At 43.4% G+C, this 20,675-nt stretch overlaps 1 protein-coding gene across 1 annotated transcript in view; it reads right to left on the bottom strand.

The window, feature by feature from the left end:
• LOC120936821 (leucine-rich repeat-containing protein 15-like) overlaps nucleotides 1-2,476 on the bottom strand; it is a 44,057-nt gene extending 41,581 nt beyond the window's left edge. The window contains exon 1 of the mRNA XM_040349513.1: nucleotides 2,118-2,476. The gene's annotated coding sequence lies outside the window, so the exon portion shown is untranslated. The remainder of the gene's footprint in view (nucleotides 1-2,117) is intronic.
• Nucleotides 2,477-20,675: the final 18,199 nt, after the last annotated feature.

Raw genomic sequence — 20,675 nt, 5'->3', positions numbered from 1 at the left:
GAATATCCAATGAAAAAACTCAGATGGGGCTACACACAATCGCAATATATCCAATGGAAAAAGTCCGTCTGACTTTTTCCATTGGAAATTCCGATCGTGTGTACAAGGCATAACAGTGTCAAAGGAAGAATTGGCATTGGGGCATCAGGGAATCAGGGAATGGAAAAAATGCCGTATGTCAGTGGTGTCAATGAAAGGAAAAAATCCTGCCGATTTTGTGTCAATGGAACGAAAAAAAGCCGACGCCTCAGTGTCAATGGAAGGAAAAAATGCTGCTGTGTCAGTGGGAGGATAAAAATGATGCTGCCATGGAAACACTGGATGATGTGCAGCCTGGATCCCTACAACAAGTGATGTTGGTTCACTGGGTGATGGATCCAATTGTCACTGCCACTTTATCATCATGCTGCAGTCAGGCTGGGAACTACATTTAAAATAAAAGGGGGACATGTCCAGGAATGCTTTATTCTGGGGACAGCCTTCTGAAAGCGGTGACTGTCTCTGGAAATCAGGGATGTCTGGGCAGCCTATTCCTGGTTACTAGCCCAGTAGACAAGCAGAGCATAGGCGTGTGCACAGGGTGTGCCCAGGCACACCCTAATCGCCCCATGTGACCCCGGAAACCCCTACCACGGGACTGCCAGTTTCCTTCCTCGCCCACCGGCTGCTGCTGCGGGCACACACAGATGATGTTTCAGGATGAGTGGGGAAGTGGTAATGTCATTTACCGGCCCCTTACCTTTCTGAATGAACACAGTGATTGGCACCAGGTGTTTGATTTTTGGGGAGCACACCCTAATACAATAGACTGTGCATACCTATGAAGCAGAGGATGCAAAACTTAAATGCTGCAGGGCTAACATGACCATAGACCATCCTACTGACTGAAAGAGTCCTACATATCTAGGAGCTATATATATATATATATATATATATATATATATATATATATATATATATATATATATATACATACACACATTGACTATTTCATGACTTTGAGCCAGCACCCTTTAACAACATAAATTATATGTATTAGTTATAAACAAATTATCACTATAAACCAATTTAGTAATTATACTCTCACTTATCACAACTTAAGGATAAATACACACAAAAAAAAAGAAAAAAAAGAAGAAGAATTTGAAGGAGCCTGTACTATCACAGATTAATTTACTTAGAAGAATTGCAAATAATGAGTACAACTTTGAGTAAGTTCCAGTTGTCTACAAGATTCACTGCTGCACAATCTGAATAATGAACCACAATTCAGTGCTGCACTTTACAGTGTATTTTTAGTTACTTTTGTAAAAAAAACACATGCACATCAGTTTCTTTGTAGAAAAAAAAATGGTAAATAGTTTTCTATATTAAGTCACTTTGGCCATGAACAAGCTGCATTTTGTCTTGGAGGCAGCTAATCAAGGAGCCAAAATATTGTCTTCATGTTGTAAAAGGATTTCCTGACAAACAATTTCATGTGGTTCCAATATTGTATTTTACATGCATTACATCCTTCCAAAAATAACGTCATTTTCACTGGAGACAGTCCAGCGCTGCTCTTTCAGGACTGATATTTCTGCACATCAGCAGTTTGCGTTATTAGATTTTCCTGGTTTCTGTGTATACAGTACACATTTGGACTTGTTGCACTATAATTAGTGTTCAATACAATTCTGGAGAACATTAAAAAAAAGGCAAAGGAAAAGCATCCCTCTAAATATAATATTTCTGTGAATGGCAATAATCATTATGATAGAAACGAGCAGGAAGAAAAATCTATTTGCTGAATACACAGATTAATGTGACACACAAACTGTATAACTAAGGATTTCATTTAAACAATGTAATTGTATTGCTATTATTGAAAAGTCTTAGCAAAACACATGTTACAGTTACTAACCATTCTGATCTATATTTGCAACAGCTGTTATCCATTACTTTAAACTTCTAGTAAATAAGTTAAATGAAGTAAAGTGTGTAATTGATTCACAAATTCTGCTTCTGCTGATTCTATTTCAGGGTCCGCACAATTATGTACTTAGAAAATCATTAACTATGACAATTTAAATATAAATGCATGACTGGGAAAATCATAAAATCCAGATACCACGTACCCCAGTAGTAGAATATGATCCTCAAGTGATGCTGGAGCTGTTTCTGTGTTCTGCAGCTGTACAGACTAAGGAAAGACTTGTACCCCTCCCTCTATTTAAAGCATTTAGATCAATGAATCAGCAGAGGGGGATGTGTCAATGGGTTAAACTTCTTCAGTTTTTCCAGGAGCTAGAAGTCATGGTGTCCGTTTAAATTCATAAAATAGCACTCACGGATCTGTTGCGTGCCTGACTATGGAATGGGATTTCCCAGTGATTAAGCTTGTAGTCTGAAGGACAGAGAAGATGTTGTGCTAGTATTAGTCCTGCGCTGGAGCACGTTCCTTTGATTTAACTCACCAGAAAACTGCATCCTCTTTTCACTCTTCTCCTCCTACAGGTCTGACATGAGAAGCTCCACAGTACTTCAGTGCTTAAGTATGTGCCAGAGTCAGACTTATTTATTAAGCAAAAGTGGTTTGTGGAAAATCCATACAGCCCAATGGAAAAGGAATTTCCAGAGGTTCAAACTACTGAACTGCCACTATAGAGGCACAAGGCAGGCTTCCATGCTGTGTGTGCCTCTACTATTCATACTATAAAGTACGACCTTCATGCCCGCTGTACATGGCATGAGAATGGTAATTAACTTTGCAACGATAAACTAGAAATGGGCTCCTGTGCACGGCCCTAGTTCCAGTGCCGGCCCAAGACATTGTGCTGCCTGGTACCAAGAATGAAATGCTGCCCCCCCACCAAAAAAAATTACGTTCACCAAAATGCCTCCACATCCATTATTTTATATCATGATAACTAAAGTGGACCTATCATGGCTCTATACATGTATATAGGAGTATAAAAAAGGACCTGTTATGGCTCTATTCATGCAATTAACCCCACAGTGGAGCGGAGAGCGGAACGGGAGGAGCGGTCGGGCGGCAATTAGCCCCACAGTGGAGTGGAGAGTGGAGCTGGCGGAATGGGATGGCGTGCGGGCAGGAAATTTGCTGCCCCCCTGAAAGTGCTGCCTGGTACAATGGTACCATCGGGTCCCATGGTAGGGCCGGCCCTGCCTAGTTCTAAGATCCAGCTGTCAAACCCAAAAGTTAGTAATAAAGGTACATAGTCACATTAACTGACACATACTGACCCTGATAAATTTGATCTGGACATTCTAAGCTTCAATCACCTCTGATGATTTAAAGCAGGGGTATCCAACCTTTTGAAGTGCGAGGGCCACTTAAGCGACTTGGTAACTGGTCGCGGGCCACAATCAGCGAAGTGGACAGATGGCAGGTCCATGTCCATTCTGCATATGCAGAGCAGACACGGACACAGCCGGATCAGATTGGAGGTAGGACACAAGTTGGTTTATATCTGCCACTCCTTAGTGGTGAATGGAGGGTCCAATTGGGTCGGGCTGCTTTCACACTGATGCACAGCGGGTGAAACATAGTGTACCTTTTGGCTTTTTTGCACTTTGCAATAGACTTCTATTATATTCTGCAGGTTTGGTGCACTTTCAGAAAGCTCACCAAACTTGCAGGTAATAACAGAAGTCTATGGCTCAGTGCTGGTAACCCGCAGGTGCGCTGCTCTGCATCAGCAGATTCGTTTGAAAGCAGCCCAGTAACCATTGCAAAACAGATATGACCAAATATGTTCATATATACACTGTGATTTTAGTAATAAACTGACCTTTAATAACAGTCTTCTATTCTATTCTATTCCATCCCAGAGCAGGAGGTCGCGAGCCACATCAGAGGGCTCTGCAGGCCACATGTGTCCCCCCCCCCGGGCCATTGGTTGGGCACCCCAGATTTAAAGTGTTACTAAACCCACAACAGTAAAATCTGTGTGTATATACAGTAAAGCATGCTTGTTATACTCACTGTGGAACCTAAGGAGTTAATCCTCTGCACTGTGTAAAAACGCTGTTTGATCCTATCTTCTCTGATCCCCTTCTCCCACAGTCCCAAAACCATCTCCTGATAGAACAGAGCCCTGAGGGGAACTCTGCGCATGCTCAGTTTGATGTGTATTGCTAGAGATTTATTTTTTTCTTGGGAGAGTGCATGTGATCAAAATAGGGCCAATCAGCACTGTCCAGACAGAGGGTTGGGGGTCCTGCAGCCTCATAGGACAATCAGGGAAAATGAAAACTACTCCTACAAGCTTTAACCAGACACTGATAGAAGTCATAAGACTGCTATATACTGCTGATGAAAAAAGGTATTTAGCAGTTTATATTTACTAAAACTATTGCATGTCCATGTTGTCAGGAACCATGAATCAGACAGACAGAAAATGCATTAAAAAATAACACCTTTTAATAAAATGGTAAAAATTGTACAAATAGTAAGCGTAGTCAAAAGATAGCCAGGGTTCAGTAGCCAAAGCGGGTAGTCAAATCAGGAAGCCAGAGATCAGCATAGGCAGAGGCAGCAGACAGGATCAGGTATCAGAAGGGACGTCAACCAGGCAAGTATTCAACAGGAACACAGCAGAGAGTCTCCAGATATGTTTGACCAAGGCGAAGGCACCAAAGAAATGAACCAGGCAGTTTAAATAGCCAAAAGGGACTGGCTGTAGGCTGGACCGATGAGCAGGAAAAGATCACCGGGTGAGCCATGTAGAATAATGAGTGCTGGCAATTATCCGACAGCTGAGCACTGAGAAGAGAGGGCTGAGAGCCCAGCCCTGACACATGTTCTGTGGGAGACCAGATATAGTTAATTCAGGGTTCTGGGTTTAGTAAAATGTTGAGGGCAAATCAGTCCATCTGTCTCTGTGGAGTCCCTTTGGACCCTAGGCCCAGAATGTGCATGGTGAATTGACTTTTTCTCAAGAGAGATTAAATCCACCCTCGGGTACTCAACTGTTAAATCCCAAAGCTTATGGTGCCCCCTGAGGTTTTGGTTGGATGTTGATTAGTTTAATCACAGGAATCATGGCTTAGTACTCAGTAGAGGCAGAACTTAAATTGGAACTTTAGTCAAATAATAGACTGCAGTGCTGATCACTGTATTCTAACGTTGGGGAAATCTCCCGCTGTCAGAAGAAAGTAGCTCCCATCCACAGTGAGAGTATGAATGGGAAAAATGTGTCTATTTATTTTTGTTCAACTTGCTAGTGGAATGAAAAAAAAACGACTCGTCTATGGACTGCTTAAATTGGAACTTTAATCAGAAAATGAATTCCTGCTGAATCACTTCAGGCTAGCCCCTTTTTGCAGGTATAACATTAAGGTTACTTTCACACTGAGGCGTTTTTCAGGCACTAAAGGCTAAAAATAGCGCCTGTAAAGCGCCTGCAAAATTCCTCCCCTGCAGCCCCAGTGGGAGAGCCCGAGTGTTTTTTTACACAGGGTGGTGCATTTGCAGGATGTTAGAAAAAGTCCTTTTGGGAGGTGGGGGGAGCGGTGTGTACATCGCACCACCACAGCCCCTTCCAGTGAAATCAATGGCCACCACTGCTGAAGCACCTGCAAAGCTTTGGAAACGCTTTTATTCTGCCACTAGCAGGGGTTAAAAAAGTGTCGCCATTACAGCGGTAAAAGCTAACGCCCCGCACCAGTGTGAAAGTAGCCTAAAAATAAGTGCCTATACTGTTAATTAATATCCAGTAATAAACTGTCTCACGTAGCTCTGCACATGCTCAGTTTCTCTTTATTTTTAGGCACTGAGGAATTTGTGGAGGCCGATCTCCTGGCAGGCATAACGTGGAATTAAATCCTCCTATCCTTTACAGCCAAGGAAGCTGCTTCTGTTTGATCTGCAACTGCCATGGTGCTGCACATGTGATCAGTTATGACACCAACCATTTGATGTTTTCACAGTTTGGTTGAGGACACAAGCAAATGTGACAGAGTTGGTAATCCTGGAATTATAGGAATGCAACTGTATTTTGAAACCATTGGGATTGATGTGTTTAGTTCCACTTTATGATTTACTGCTGTTCAGGGGCTCTGGGCTACAGCAATATGGCAGCCTGCAGCAGGAAGAAACAGGAGCAATGCTGGAGGCACACACTCATTTTGGTAGCATAATTATTAATGCGTAATGTATGTTCCTTGCTAAAGAACATTACTTTTTATCAAGTTTTTATGAGTAAAGTTAAGGTTTAATATCCATTTTTGCAGATATCAAAGTTGTGATTAAACTTTGCCACCTGTTATTCAACTGTCAAATGTCAGAGCTTCTGCATACCTGCTGTGACTGGTATGAGGGGTCCCACTCGCTCTGCTAGATTATGTATTTAAATAAAAGTGCTTGTAAACCGTTTCATATACCCAGTGAAGTGACTGGCCTCAGGAGATACACAGAGATTAAACAAATCCTCCTACATAAGTTGAACCTGTTTATCTGCTTCAATCTCTTCTCTACAGCCATTTAAAGTGCATAATTACACAGGATCTATCAGCTTTGAAAAGCAGGGGGTGGAGAGTTGAAGTTACACTTTGCAGAGCTCAGTGAGGAAAGCTTTAAGAGCTGATTGGAGAGAAGGGGCACACCACCTTCACACAGCACACACAGGAACAGAGCTATAGCTGTCAATCACAGGCTGTGCCCTTCTCATCGCCTTTTTTCTCTTGATTTCAGAAAAATGTATCTTAAGTGACTCATGCTAATAGCAGAGGGATGAAGCAGCAGACTAGAGATGGTTATGCTTTGTTCATATTTCATGTCAGAGGTTTACAACCACTTTAAGTAGAATGCAGTAGGAGGTGCTTACACACAAAGCAGGTGTAGCCCCTCTAGTTTTGTGTGCTAGCTGTAAATAGTTGACTCAGGGAGGCTGGATAACTCATCAGGCAGCACCCCCGGTACCTCCCCCTACTTGCTGGAACCTTGCAGAACAATGGGAGGGATGGTAGGAGGAGCTGCCTGGAGTATTGAGGAGGGCCCCAGCCAATCCCCAGCAAGTGCACTGGCAGGGCACCTCTTAAATACCGAGTCATGCCAGCATGGGGCAGTCGAGTGGAAACTGGAAATGGAGTGCTTAGGAGGCTGTCGTTGGCCCTTAAAGGTGCCCGCCTAGTTTGGGATGGGTGACCTCGGGCCTGGGGTTCGGGTGCTGGAGGGATCCTCTAATGACACACGGAAGAGTCCTGTCCTGGATGAACGGGAGCTGGTGTAAGAATAGTGGGAAGGAGTCAGCACATCCAGGAGATCTCCAGGGAGAAGTCAGTCGGGTGGCTGGCGAGTGTGCAGTCTGGGTGGACGGTGGTGCAGTCGGGAAGGACGGTGAAGAAGTAGCCAGGTGAGCTAGTAAAAGGGGCAGCTGCAGCCAGGCGGGCTGGCAGTGCCTGAAGAGGTGGCTCTGGAATCAGTAGCAACAGGGAAGCAAGCTTGACACTGAATTTCCTACACAACCCAAGGGCGCTCGGGGTCCCTGTCTGTAAAGAACACATTATCTGTGAGGAGTACAGATACTTGTTTTCATACATCTTTGCGGGACTTTTCCAACTCCTTGATAGAAAGACATCTATGAGCGCTGTTGATGGGATCACCTGAGAGTACCTGAACACTTGCTCTCCCTTGAGTATGATGACAGTTTTGCGGCCAGAGAGAGACGACATCCATTTGCAGGTCCAGCATCCTCCCTTAAATGAATGTAAAGTGGGTCAATGCACCTGATCCAAGGTACTCTGTCTAAGGACCCCATTGCTGTAGTTTCCCTGTGTTCCCATGTTATCTGTACTCTAGTTGTACTTTGAAAAACAGGCTTTAAAATGTTTTCAATGAGTTTGCTCATGATGTTTCTCTCTTATGCCTTATCGCTATTGCACCTGTTTTTCTGACGCACTGTGTGATGTAATGTTACTATGCCCTTCTATTTATCGCGTTTCTGCCAAGCGATACAGTACATGGCGATATTTATCTTATGAGAAAAAGCGGGGGGAGAGAAAGATGGCCAAAGGCCCGGACAGGATTCTTCAAAGAGGAACAAACTGGATTTTAGCAAAAAATAATTATTTTTATTGTAAATAATTCCACCCTATTCATCCTATGCTTAAAAGTGTAGTGTACTGCTCAAGGAAAAATCACATGCCCTGCTGCTCAGCTGCCTCAGAGTATGAATCGGATGCCAGCCCTGCTTGCAACAGGAGTTCACAAAAGAAATTAGGCTGGATGCCCGCACTCCAATGCTATCACCTTTATTCCATGATATATAACGATAAACTGTACAGCAAATGGAGGTGAGACAACAGGTAAGAACTAACGCGTTTCACACCCTAACTAGTGCTTAATCATAGCTCTAAAAGTGTAAGTAAATCCCCCTATTGTTTTCAGCCAAGGAAGCTGCTATCTTTGCCTTTGTTTAATCTACAACTGCCATGATGCCGCACATGTGATTGGTTATGACACCAGCCATTGGATGATTTGCCAGTTTGGTTGATAGCACAGCCAATGGAAATGTTACGTGTCACCTGTTAGCTCTATCCATATAGGCTGTTATCTGAACAGATCTATGCAAGATGAATTTAAGACAAGAAAAAAAATGTCTGTATTTAGTGAGATCACTGATTAATTGTATTGGAAAACTGTGCACCTAGCTGGGGTTGGTTGGGATCTTCTGGAGGAGGGGATACAGCCACAAGTGTGTGCTAATGAGGTCAGCTGGTGAATGTATTCCTGTGTCTTACTGGCTTCTATGTCTAATATCTACATACCAGCAAGAGATTAAAGCGTTCTAAGGAAATATAGCAAAAGCGCACGTAAGGCCTTCTGTCAATTAAAGAAATAGTGTATTGTTTTGCAACAGAGGTAAGTTAATGGTATAAGAAGAGCTGGAATTTAGCAATATGAAAAGTGAACTTAGCCTTTAAGTGAGGCATATGCAGATACACTCAGCTGTCAGGGAAAGCTGTTAAAATGTGACCAGAGATGACTCCTCTGTGGCATTCTCTATGAATGGTGAACTTGTGATTGGATGACATGTGAACATCACCAGGATGAGGCAACAAAAAACAAGACAAGTATGTATGTGTAGCGCCCCCTTTACTTTCAGTGAGGGCACTACGGTAACGTTAGTGGGGGAATGAGAGAGGTAAGTTGCTCTCATTCCTGATTGTGTTAAATTTGGCTGTCGCCAAATCTGGATTGTTCTGTGGGTCAGACTGCGTTCTAGGGATGCGGTACCATCCCTGGGCGGCAGGTGGCGCCAGAGAGGTCCAGGCGGAGCCGCTTCTTCCCAGCAGCCAATTGGAGGAGTTTTCCCTTGCGGGGCATGCTGGGGGGGAGTATTTCTGTGACGGAAGCCGTTGTTCTGGGTTCTTCGCGGGTTCCTGGTTCCAGGTGCGGCACCCACCTTTAGGGTGTGAGCACATCGCGGGCCACACCACTATGGCCTACCTGGCCTGGGGTCGCGCGCTACGCGGAGTTCCAGACTCTGGGCCCTCCTGGTCCAGAGCGACTGATGCTACCAAGGGGCCCCAGTGACTTACTGGGTCCCCCTTCTACTGAGGAGATCCCAGGCTGTATGCCGTTCGGTGGGGGATCGGCTTGAGGAGAACCCAGGGGCAGGTTATTCAAGAGGGCTTGAATGAACCATCGGGGATCTGGTGACCAGAACATTGACAGGTACACTTGCACTGTCAACCGGTGACCCTAGCACAATTTACTGGGAGGATTGGCTCAACCATTTAGCTCATCCAAGTTCTAGGCCTGTGGCAGAGGCCCCACTAGAGCCAGGTCTGTGGCAGAGGCCTGTTCCTCCCAGCAAACTTAAAGTGGCTCTCCGGTTGCCAGGCCTGTGGCAGGGGTCTGTCCGGAGGCACTTCACCCACTCTGGCTAGAGTGGCGACGAACTGTACTATTGCTGAGAGCAGGATTGCTTTCTTTTTATCCAAGCTTGATACCGCAAAGTTCCTTTACTTCATCAACCTTTTCTGTCCACCTCAAGTTGATGTTGGTCGTGTTGGGCCAATAAATAAAGCATTTAGAAAACCTTATCTACTAACTGGACATTCGCTTATTGCTCTATTCACTACCTTCACCCCTAGACAACACATAGAGGTAACTTAATACGCCGATCCCAAAACAATCAGCGGCTCCTGAGGGGGTAGCGCTACATATGGGGTGGTGAAAATTGTTAGCTAAGTTACATGTTCATTATGACTATACAGGATTTTATTTTAGCCAACAGTTTGTGGAACACTTGTTAAAATGCCTTCACACATTCCACACTGTATTTACATGAACATGTACACATATAGTGAAGTCTACTGTGCATAGAATCAGGAAGTGACGTGTGTTCTGAGGATCACTAAACACAAAATTCCAAACACTACATCCCCCTAAACCCTGGGAACACCAAGACATCTCCCACACTTACCTTGCAAATCAGCAACATCTCCTCATGATATAAAAAAGTGATCTTAGTATGTTAACTTGCTGACAACTCGGAGCAGCACTAACACTTGCAAGTGCATCCAAACATGCTTCCACACACATGCGGATACATTTCCAGGCCAGGAGACGGCCTGGGCAACCAGCTGTGCGCCATTGCGAAAAGATATGTGCAATTGCAATAAAATCACTTTCGCTAACATCTTTTCACATGTGTTCAATAAGCTTTTTTTGCTAAATAATTATTTAAAAAATTGTGTTTATTTGGTAGGCAACTGGTGATGGGAGAAAATGAATACTTAATTGGACATGGTCAATAGTTTACCTAGATCATAGCACAAATCATTGTAACCTTAAAATCAGCATTGGAGCTGTTAAAATCTAGCTCTTTTCTTTTTGGATCTACACTTTGTTCTCTATTTAATGACTTGCATGTGTTCAGAATAAAATTATTTTGTAGCAGTAGATTTAATAGAGATTGGGAGGTGTGTTAACAATACATTCCACTTGTAAAATATTTTATTAATTCTCAAAAAAAAACAAAAAACGATTCAAAACCGATTCTACGTTCTATTTTGTACATTGTTACTTTGCTCAAAAATGTACTGGCATTTAATATTGCAACATTTTTCACAGCACTTTACAATATGGTTAGAAGGGCCCTGCTCTAAAGAGCTTACAATCTAAAAGAGAAAAACCTAAAATTGGACACATCTTAAATTTCATAGGGCCAGATTCAGGTACATTGTCGTATCTTTGTGCCGGCGTAGCGCATCTCATATGCGCTACGCCGACGTAACATTGAGAGGCAAGCTGAGTATTCACAAAGCACTTGCTCCCATATTTACGCCAGCGTAACGTAAATAGGCCGGTGTAAGCCCGCCTAATTTAAAGTAGGCAGGTAGTGGGCGTGTTGTATTAAATGAGTCGTGACCCCATGTAAATGCATGGCCGTACGAACGGCGCATGCGTGCGCATGCTTTAGAATCACGTCGCATATACTCCCTAAGATACGACGGCTCAATGCTTTCGATGTGAACGTAACACCTACGCCCAGCCCCATTCACGTACGACTTACGTAAACGACGTAAAATACAACGGCTGTTCCAACGTTTCCACGTCCATACCTTAACATGACTTACCCCTGCCTTATGAGGGGGTAAACTTATGCAGGACGTACGCCTTACGTAAACGGCGTAGATTATTGCGACGGGCGTAAGTACGTACGTGAATGGGCGTATCTTGCTCATTTACATATTCGACGCGTAAATCAATGGAAGCGCCCCTAGCAGCCAGCGTAAATATGCACCCAAGATACGACGGCGTAGAAAACTTACGTCGTTCATAGGAAGTCAAAATTCAGGCTTATCTTGTACTGTGAATTAGGCGCATAGATACGACGGCTCAGCCGTGGACGCTGGCGTATCATTAGATACGTCGGCGTAAGTCTTTGTGAATCTGGACCATAGTGTACAGCAGGGACAAAAATTAGGTGAGCACTAACCATGTCAAACCTTTTAGGGTATAACAACTCTCACCACCCCACCCCATCAAGTGCGGGATTAAACAAACAAAACAGACAAGATATAAAATTTGACAAAATAAAAGGCAGTACAATAACTACACCCCTCCAAATTCCCACACACATACATTTCTGGTTAGGGTTAGCAGGAAGCTTAATTTTTATAAAAACAATATAGGAAACAAGATCAACATAAGAAGTTGTCTAACACATGAGATCTGTAAGTAACAATCAAAAGAGAAGGGTCAGCTGATGCTCACAAACAATAAACGCATGGTCACACTGGACAAAGACACACCAAAATGCAAAACAATTACAGCAAACAGGTAAAAACATTCATCAAACCACAGCCGCTGTGGGTCATTATGCACTTGATAGCACCCTGCCCGCAAATAACCTGGCCTCTTTTCAGGCAAGCAAACCACACTAGTGCAGGCCTAGTAATTACCCCCTAAACCTAAAAACTGGTTGTGTCACCCTTGGCAGCAACAACTGCAATCAAGCGTTTGCGATAACTGGCAATGAGTCTTTCACATTGCTGTGGAGCAATTTTGGCCCACTCTTTTTTGCAGAATTGTTTTAATTCACAGGCATGAATGGCCTGTGTAAGGTCATATGATACAGCACCTCAATTGGATTTAAGTCCAGTCTTTGACTAGGCCACTCCAAAACCGAAATTTTGCTTTGTTTGGACCATTTGGAGGTAAACTTGCTGTTGTGTTTCGGATCATTGTCCTGCTGTATAACCCAAGTGCACTTGAGCTTGAGGTCACAAACTGATGGCCAGACATTCTCCTTTGGAATTTTCTGATAGAGCTCAGAATTCATGGTTCCATCAATTATGGTAAGTAGTCCCGGTCCTGAGGCTGCAATGCAGCCCCAGACCATCACGCTACCACCACCATGCCTGACTGTTGGTATGATGTTCTTGTTATAAAGGAAAAAAAGTCCTTTAGAACTGTTCACGGCTGTAATGAATTGTCGGGTCCCGGCTGTAATGAATTGTCAGGTCCCAGGCAATATAAATAATAATAAAACTCATTGAAAAAAACAGCATGGGTCCCCCCCTAGCCCATTACCAGGCCCTTTGGGTCTGGTATGAATATTAAGGGAAACCCCAAACCAAAATGTAAAAGAAATTGCAAGGGGTCCCCCCAAAATCCATACCAGGCCTTTCAGGTCTGGTATAGATATTAAGGTGAACCCTGCGCCAAATAAAAAATGGCATAGGCTTTTTGTGATCTGTTAGCGTGCTTCACTTTGTCAGACAGCTTCTATTTATGTGATTTCTTGATTCAACAGGTCTGGCAGTAATCAGGCCTGGGTATGGCAAGTGAAATTTAACTCTTTCCAAAAAATTGTGGTTAATCACAGTTCATTTATGATTCGGGGACTCCCATCACCCCCGGACGGCAGGTGGCAGCAGTGGGGTTGAGTGTTCTGAGTGTCACTCCTCAGCAGCCAGTCAGGGGTTGGGCCACCTCGCTGTGCATGCTGGGTAGGGGTATTTAGGGGGCAGACGCCATTCCACAAGGTTCTTCCTCATGTGGCGCCCACCATTGGGGTAGCCATTCCACGACACCCCCACATATGGCCCTCCAGGCCGGGGTGTGCGTGGGTAGCAGTGTTCCTGGTTTTGAGACCACTTTGGCCCAGAGCAATTGATCTGCTTTACAGATCCAGTGATCGACTGGGTTCCCACTCTAAAGGGGGTCCCAAGCTGTCCGTCCTATTGGAGGAAGCTGACCGATGAGGAGTCTGTCCGAAGGATACCAAGCACGAGGCTGGTGTTCCAGGAGGGGCCTGTCCATTAATTGGGGGACAATCTGGGTTCTGAGAGGCTGGATGTTGGTCGCCTCTCAGTTGCTAATTCACCAAAACTACTTGAAGGAGATTCGGGTGCTGAATCTACTAACAGAGGATTGCGGACCATAATTGTCTCCAAACCTTTGGGAGGGTCTGTGGCAGAGACTTAATCCTAATTTCAAATGAGACTCTGGCTGCCAGGCTGATGAGAGAGGCCTGTCCAGATCCACTATACCCACTCTGGCTAGAGTGGCAATGTAAGGTTGTCGTTGGAAGGAGGACTGTTTCCCTACCAAGTTACACCTGAATTTGCCATTTGCTTTTCTCCTATCTCTTTACTCAATTATACTGTTATTGTTTTTACCCAGCTGGGTAATAAAAGCACAGAAAAGACACCTGTTGTGTGGACATTTCCTTTATCGCAGCTCTCATCAAGTACCCTAGACGGCGGAGATACAGAGGTAACGTGCCACCCAAAACAAACCAGCAGCTCCTTCGGGGGTAGTGCTACACATGAAAAACCAAAAGTGCTAATTTTAAAGGCTTATAAGCAATTTATTGCCATAAAAAGTGTTTGGGGACCCGGGTCCTGCCCCAGGGGACATGTATCAATGCAAATAAAAGGTTTTAAAAACGCCCATTTTTTCGGAAGCAGTGATTTTAATAATGCTTAAAGTGAAACAATAAAGATTAAATATTCCTTTAAATATTGTGCCTGGGGGTTGTCCTTAGTATGCCTGTAAAGTGGTACACTTTTCCCGTGTTTAGAGCAATACCACAGCAAAATTACATTTCTAAAAGAAAAAAAAGTCCTTTAGAACTGTTCACGGCTGTAATGAATTGTCGGGTCACGGCAATATAAATAATAATAAAACTCATTGAAAAAAACGGCATGGGTCCCGCCCTAGCCCATTACCAGGCCCTTTGTGTCTGGTATGAATATTAAGGAAAACCCCGAACCAAAATGTAAAAAAAATTGCATCCCCCCAAAATCCATACCAGACCCTTATCCGAGCACGCAACCTGGCAAGCCACAGGAAAAAAGGTGGGCGAGAGCGCTCCCCCCCTCCTGAACTGTACCAGGCAACATGCCCTCAACATGGGGAGTTCTTTGGAGTCACCCCCAAAGCACCTTGTCCCCATGTTGATGGGGACAAGGGCCTCATCCCCACGACCCTTGCCTGGTGGTTGTGGAGGTCTGCAGGCGGGGCTTATCGGAATCTGGAAGCCCCCTTTAACAAGGGGACCGCCAGATCCCGGGTCAACATGGAGACAAGGTGCTGACTCCAAAGCACACCCCCATGTTGAGGTCATGTGGCCTGGTACGGTTCAAGAGGGGGAGTGTTCTCTTGTTCCCCCCTCTTTTCCTGCAGCCTGCCAGGTTGCATGCTTGGATAAGGGTCTGTTATGGATTTGGGGGGGGCATCTAGGCCATTTTTTTCTATGAGATTAAGCTCTAAACATTATTTCCATGTGCAATTCACCTGCTTCTACCACGACTATTGATTTAGATGGTCACCGATTTATGGGACCTATAGTGAATTTGATTTCACGACTATGTATTCACTGCATGCTATAGAGAATACCTTTTCTGACTAGATTTAGTAGTTTTCTATGAATTTGACCATTTGTTCACCCATTTGCCGACTAGGTGCTATAGTGAATTAGGCCTAGTATGTCATATTTGTTCTGAGCTACCAACTAAAAGTAGTAACTAAGTAAATCTGTTTCACTTTGTGTAAATAGGAATGTTGAGAAATCTACGGAGTGTTCTTTAAAGCTGTAATGGGGCCTTTGAAAAACCTTTCATGCATTTGCGTCTTCTTTACCTGCTTAAAGTTCAGCTTTAAATGTTGGCAATTTTGGATTGGTTATGGTATTGTTTTGGTGAAAACAATATCAAATCTATCAAAGTCTGCATGTAGGGAATTATTTTCAGACAATGGAGTCTTTTAATGGGATGTAATAAGTATGACTATCACAGCAAAATGAAAATAAAGATGCACCATTATATGTTAAGATTATTCTAGATAACATAAGCTTGTAACTTCATACATAGCATTATAAACTTTTTAGAAAAACACGTATTATATTGGGCCAATCCTTTCCTCTTTTCAATAAGAAGTTGAATGGAAATAACTGATTGCACATGTCTCATGTCTGTCCGTCGGGCAGATCACAAGGTAAATTCCAAAATATTCAAAGCTGGGAGAATATCCCCATACCTTTCATTCTCAGGGAAACATCTGTCAATCCGCACCCTTGTTTACCCATCTCCTGCCAAGTTACAATCTGTACCTACAATGTATACCATGCATGATTATTTGGAGTATGCTTGTGCTAGTGTTTTCATTGAATTATCATCAGAAAATGTCTTATTTTATAATGTTTTAGCCCAAATTTTATTTCACTAGTATTTTAGGATTGATTGCCTTTATAGCTAACCATTGTTTAATAAACCGCTCATTGACTCATTCTTTTTTGATAAGGAAATTAGATCATCATGTTTGTAGGGAAGATCCCACTCATAAAATCTACATCAGAGTACAGCCAGCAATGCCTCCTTGTTCCAGCCTCCCACAATGGCAACAGTCCATCTGTGAACTGCATATTGGCCAACAGTTCTGGCACCTAAGCACACAATCAGCAGATAGGCTTACAATGAGAAATGTGTTGGACATCTTAGGCAAAGCTGCTATAAAGATGGCAGATGTCTTTCCCCCAGATGTCTGAGCAAGAGTTTTTCCTGAAATAAAGCCTTAGGGTCCACATTGATGGGACCCCAGTGGAAGATGTAAGACATGTAGCCAGATGCTGGGCTACAGTAATAAGATGACAACATTACCTTTTATTGTTCACTTCCTCTTCTGGGATACTGATGTTATGCTGCACTATTCTCCTCGACCAGCAGATGAAGTGTTAAAGCCAAGCAAGCCCATAGACTACTATGCAGAGCTCTGAGAATCCTAGAGGTTGTGGTTTGAGGCCAATTGACACCTTACACTACAGATCCAAATAAGCACTGGAGGAGGAGAGAGAGAGATGATTTTTTTTTATGAAAAAGCTGCCCAGGAAAGATCTTGGCACTAAGGGAGTTTGGATATTCGCCTGCCAGCGGGAGACCATACCAGTGGACATTTGAACTAGAAACTGGAAATGAGGACAGCTGGGGGTAGCGCAGCTCCACTACATCACAGCACATGCACCACTGTCACTGGTAGACTGGAGTATCCACTCCCCCTCTGCTTCCCACCACTGATCACCGAAGGCTTTTGGGGAGAGATTGGGGGCCCCCTCCTACAGCGGGAGGTCATTGCAGCACAATTTTGATAAAAACATTTTAGATGTGAAGTATCAATTACTAAAGCTAAGTCCTTTTCAGGGATACTAGAGTTAGCATCCCTGTGAAATGTTTGTTTAAGAAAACAAAATTGTCAAATACATTGCTCACAAGATCAAGTGTTGCTCAAGCAAGCATCTGTCTAGCAACAACACATTAGGCACCAAAAGAGGAAGATGGATACAGGGTTTCAATTACACATATTAATGTAAGGGTGTGTTCAGGGCTTGTGCAATGTGTGACTAAAAAGACAAGTTCCCTTCAGCAAATGAAAAGGACCATGCTCTGATTGGGAAACAAGTTTAGAACAAAGGTCATTTAGGAATATCTCCACTCACCCTAATGCCACGTACACACGACCGTTATTCATGTCATGCAAAAAAACAACATTTTTCTCGACGTGATTCCTCTCAAGCCTGCCTTGCATACACACGTTCGTGAAAAAAAATGCTGGAGCAAAGTGCGGTGACGTACAACACGTACGACGGCACTATAAAAGGGGAAGTTCCATTCGAATGGCGCCACCCTTTGCCCGTCTCATAACTTGCTTCTGAGCATGCATGGTTTTTTCCCCCTCATTAAAGTGGAGGTTCACCCTAAAAACTAATTTTTAACATTAGACTAAGCATAGTAAGGGCATTTACTTTCGGCAGGTCTTTTTTTTTTTTCGTACATACCTTTATATTCTGATTTGGTCCAGGGCTTCCACGTTCTGATGACTCCGGGACTGGGCGTTCCTATCCCTGCCTCAAGGTTACGATGACTGCGGGACTGGGCATTCCTATCCTTCGGTTCGATGATTGACGGCTTGTGAAACAGGTGACCTGTCGCACAACGCGCGTCACCAGATTTACGGAAATAGCTGAGCTGCGAGTCGGCACTATACGGCACCTGCGCCCGCCGTGTAGAGCTGACTGCGCAGGCGCCGTATAGTGCCGACTCGCAGCTCGGCTATTTCCCGACATCTGGTGACGCGCGTTGTCCGACAGGTCACCTGTTTCACAAGCCGTCAATCATCGAACCGAAGGATAGGAACGCCCAGTCCCGCAGTCATCGGAACCCGGAAGCCCTGGACAAAAACAGAATATAAAGGTATGTACGGAAAAAAAAATTACCTGCCTAAAGTAAATGTCCTTAGTATGCTGGCTCTGCTAGATGTAAAGTTAAAAAAAAAAATGTGGGTGAACCCCCGCTTTAAAGTGTACACACGACCATTTTTGCACGACGTGAAAAACAACGAGAAAAAATAGAACAGGTTCTAAAAAAAATTCGCCCATTTTTCTCGTCGAGAAAAATGCTCTGGAACATACACACGACCGTTTTTCACGGCCAATTTTAAAAATGGCATTTTTATTGTCATGAAAAACGGTCGTGTGTACGCGGCATAAGAAGCAGAATACAGGATAAACGGGGAAGTAGTGAATAAGCATTGTCCTCAGAAAAACCCATTAGGTTGGACTCCATATGAGGTGCTTTCAATTATTTATATTAATAAATGACCTTTGTATATATATATAAAAAGAGGGTGTAAAAAGGCCTATTGAGTTACACCACTCCGCGCCAAAAGAAAATTATCACTTCTCCCAAACTGACAGATATCGCAACAATACTAGGAGGATCCAAGGTCATTTATGTTTAGAATTACAGAGGAGGCCTAGTGCTAGAATTATTGCTCTCGCTCCAATGATCACGGCGTATGTAACCTGTGTGTATCTGTCTCTGATACTAGCCAGTGCCTCACCAGCAACTGACCTCACCGCACATCCCTGGTCACCACAGAAGGGTTAATCATGCTTTGGAATTGCTTCAAGGAGCCGTTGCCATGGGTAACCAGTGAAGTGGTGAAGAATGTTATAGCAGCAAGCCAGCAGGATAGTGCCTTGGCATGGAAGATGGTATCCCTGGTAGTGAGAGGGTTAGTGAGCCTTAACCCCTTCCTAGGGATTGTTAGCCCCTACACAGGACTGACATTGTGGCACAAGGAAGGTGTGGACCTAGCCTGGAGGTATGGGAGGAGAGAGAGAAGTGGATCCAAACAAAATATGAAGGCTTGTTAGTCACAGTGGTCTGCGCTGTGTGAATGGTGAGATTCTCACATTGTCACTGGGAGTGAGGTGACAACTATGGCTGTGCTGGTGGAGCAGGACACAGGGTCTGCGGTGTCCCTTCGAAAATGCTGTATTTGGAAGGAAGGAAAAAGGTGTTACACAAAATTAGCGCTTAACAAGTGAAGTTCTCAATGTATAGTACATAGTGGAAATGTACAAGGTGGACGGCTCTTTTCTCGTTTGTGGTGCTGCCTTAATGTTTATATTCTCATGACCGCGGCCTTTGTCCCGGGCATTAACGAGCGCACTTATGAGCGTCCCCATTGGGCATTTGAAGTCCTGCCTACAAAAGGATACTTGAAGGCAGCAAGCTGACGTCCACAATTTTCAAGTCCCACATACATTCTTGGGTACCTCAAACATAATATAATGTCCCGCACAAGAAATAAACTACGGCAGGAACCTGTGAGTAACCACAATAAGGGAGTTGAACTAATTAGGATGCACACCATCACCATATGAGCATACTTGTACGTGCTCCTGTAGATGGCTATAACACTTGAACCTGTAAATAGGATGATTTTTCAGGCACATAGATATTTAAAAAGAAGTCTGTAGAATGTAGCATAAGGAGCCAAAGAGCACTTTGACCCAGAAAGTGCACTCAAAGAATTATGAGCAAAGTGAGCGAAAGAGGACGAAACAAGAGAACAAGACAGTGGGAACAGAAAGTGACAAAGACAGATCCCAGCTGTCTGGTTGCATTGGAACCCAAAAGATGAGTTCATGAAAATAACTATAATGTTTTAGGATGCAAAAGAGAAAATGTTAAGTAAAAATCATGAAGAAACATCATTTTTAGTCTACTCCACAGTACAGTGCTAAAATAATTATAATTATGGGAAAATGTTCATTTACAATGTTAAGTCAATTTTATCAACTGCAATCTCAGTAAAAGTCATCAGATGCCAAAAGTGAGATCTGTGAATGCCAAACCATAATTGGTATAAAAAATCTTCGTTCAGAGCATTTCATCAAGAAACAAATGTCTTGCATGCTTAATATCATTGTGGGAGGGATTACATTTATTTGGACATGAGTTTTATGAAATGGTGTTGAACATGGATTTTACTTTAAAAAGTATGAAAGTAGAAAGTATGTCGCTGTGGGATGCAGTCTGGAACAAATAACTACACATCTGGATTATTAAAAGTCATATAAATAGCACAAATAGAAGTGCCTGCTCTGCAAAACTGTAATATATATTTATTAACTGAATCCAGACCTTGGAGTATGAAGTGAGCTGGAAGAAACAACATTAGTTCAAAGTCTTTCAAGGGATAAAAGGCCATAAGCTACATAATGTTCAACCTGAAAGAAAAAGTCATGTAGAAGGTTTTGCATAGAATACAGTAAAATATACACTATATATACACTGTGGGCTAGATTCAGAAAGAATTTACGTCGGCGTATCTATTGATACACCGCGTAAATTCAAAGCTGCGCCGG

Source organism: Rana temporaria, chromosome 4, assembly GCF_905171775.1.
Source record: "Rana temporaria chromosome 4, aRanTem1.1, whole genome shotgun sequence".
Classification (NCBI taxonomy): domain Eukaryota; kingdom Metazoa; phylum Chordata; class Amphibia; order Anura; family Ranidae; genus Rana; species Rana temporaria.
Note: the sequence above shows the minus strand (reverse complement) of the source record. Positions and strands in the feature narration are given on the sequence as shown.